The sequence below is a fragment of the Apis dorsata genome, unplaced genomic scaffold (genome assembly GCF_000469605.1).
Source record: "Apis dorsata unplaced genomic scaffold, Apis dorsata 1.3 scaffold_244, whole genome shotgun sequence".
NCBI classification, from domain to species: Eukaryota; Metazoa; Arthropoda; class Insecta; order Hymenoptera; family Apidae; genus Apis; species Apis dorsata.
The window spans coordinates 65,535-67,977 of NW_006263523.1; the positions used below are offsets into that span (position 1 = coordinate 65,535).

A 2,443-nucleotide genomic window follows, 5' to 3' on the forward strand; every position below is an offset into this window, starting at 1 on the left:
TTCCTTCCTCCTCCGCCATGGAGACCACCGATTTTTGAGGTAGACTGATTTTATTCCACCCACCCTCTCCCTCCTTCTATTTGGAGTCGTTTCTCTGTTAGAGCGATACGGGAGGGAGAGGAAATGAAAGTTAGAATTCGTAGGTTTCCTTTTCCGGGAAAGAGGTTGATTCGCTCGAATTCGAATTTCGAGGAGACGGGTGATTAAATTATCCGGATTTCGATTTATCCTTCTTCCCCTTTTGTGGCCAAGAATTTGAATATTTCGATTCGTCGAAATTGAATTTTTGATTGAAAAAGGCGGAATTTGACTAGGTTGTAATTGCGATGCAAGTTTTTCTTGGAAAATAATATATAAGAAGGGCATATATTATTTCGAATGATCTAAATATACGTATGTAAGTTTTCGAGAAAAATTTTCGAGAAGCAAACGATCCAAGATCCATACGTATATATGTATAATTGCATTATAAAACCTATAAATAAATAAATAATTTTTGCAACGAGAGGAAATATTAAAAATTTTAAATCGAAGAAGAATGATATTCTGATTCGATATTATTTCTTATACGGAGAATCGCGCGCGAATTTCACTACGAATGGAACGAGTGAATGAATAGATGATCGAAAGAAACTAGGATAGAATTCGAAGATATAATATTTAAGATTCTCCGATCTCAATCGAAATCTCGTTAATCCCTAATTGTTGATAGAAAATATATTCGAATTTTTTTTCATAAATAAATCGATGTGGGAGAGGGGAGGGGATCGATATCAAGTCTGGAATCTTGGAATCTGAATCGATTGGAAAATTCGCTAGGAGGGGAGGGCGAAGAACTATCGGCCGATTCGCGGAGATCAAAATACTGCGCGCCTTCGGCGGGGCTTCGCATTATTCACGGAGCGACTCGATGACGGCTAGATCGATGGAAAACCGGGGGAGGGAGGGGGAGAGGGAGGGGGCGATTAATTAATTCAATTGTACCGGATGACGCGCAGGATGATCTTCCTTTCCAACCCCTTCCCGTCCGCGTATAATTTTAATTCTTTTTTTTTTTTTTTTTTTCTTATTCTCGATTTTAATTATTTTCCTATAAGGAACGCGTCACTCCTCGATCCCGTAAATTCGTTTCGATCGTTTTTTTATCAATTCGATCGTCGACTCGAAATCCAACCCCATATAATTTTCATTTTTTATTTTCGATTTTTATTCTTTTCCTAAGAAACGTGTCACTCGATCCGGTAAATTGAATTCGATAGTTTCGAAATTTAAATTTTTCGCTTTTGACCAATCGATCCCGTAAATTTAATTCGATCGTTTCGAAATATTTTTTATTTTTTATACTCGATTTTAATTATTTTCTTAAATCACTCGATCCGGAAAATTCGATCGTTTCGAAATATTTTCATTTATTATTCTCGATTTTAATTATTTTTCTAAGAAACGTGTCACTCGATCCAGTAAATTCAATTCGATAGTTTCGAAACTTAAATTTTTCGCTTTTGATCAATCGATCCGGTAAATTTAATTCGATCGTTTCGAAATATTTTTTATTTTTATACTCGATTTTAATTATTTTCTTAAATCACTCGATCCGGAAAATTCGATCGTTTCGAAATATTTTCATTTATTATTCTCGATTTTAATTATTTTTCTAAGAAACGTGTCACTCGATCCGGCAAATTCAATTCGATAGTTTCGAAATTTAAATTTTTCGCTTTTGACCAATCGATCCGGTAAATTTAATTCGATCGTTTCGAAATATTTTCATTTATTATTCTCGATTTTAATTATTTTTCTAATAAACGTGTCACTCGATCCGGTAAATTCGATCGTTTCGAAACATTTTCATTTCTCATTCTCGATTTTAATTATTTTCCTAAGAAACCTGTCACTCGATCCGGTAAATTGAATTCGATCGGTTTTCGAAATTTAAATTTTTCGATCGGTCTTAATCATTTACCCAGTAGAAACGCCTTGATCGATTAAATTCAATTCGATAAATTCAATTCGCCTCGAAAATAATTTTCATAATTTTTTTAAAATTCCCTTTTCTCCCCTTCTGCAAATTTTCAAAATTTCTTCGCAAGGAAACTTCCTCTAACTTTACTTTGGATTTATACAAATTCAATTCAATCGTCTCCCATTAAAAAATACACTACCCTCCATTCTTGAATATAACAAAAACCCCTTTTATCGAAAGACTCGGATTCTCCCTGTTTAAAAATTTCCAACGACTCTATTTTCTACCCCCTTCTTTTTCGAAAAGAAGAGGGCTTTCAAAATTCATCATAAAATCCGGGATCCCGTTCAATCCTTAATTCTAATCGAGTCTCTCTCTCTCTCTGAACCCGAATAACACCGATTAATTTCTAATTTCTAATGGCGGCATCCGTTCGACTCTCCTCCCTCCCCCCTCCCCCTATCCTTTCGTCGCGACCCA

The 2,443-nt window shown here is 35.1% G+C and overlaps 1 protein-coding gene across 1 annotated transcript in view; it reads right to left on the reverse strand.

Annotated features, from left to right (window-relative positions):
- Positions 1 to 2,443, reverse strand: part of LOC102681680 (homeobox protein onecut) — a 62,272-nt gene that overhangs the window by 47,767 nt on the left and 12,062 nt on the right. The window lies entirely within an intron of this gene.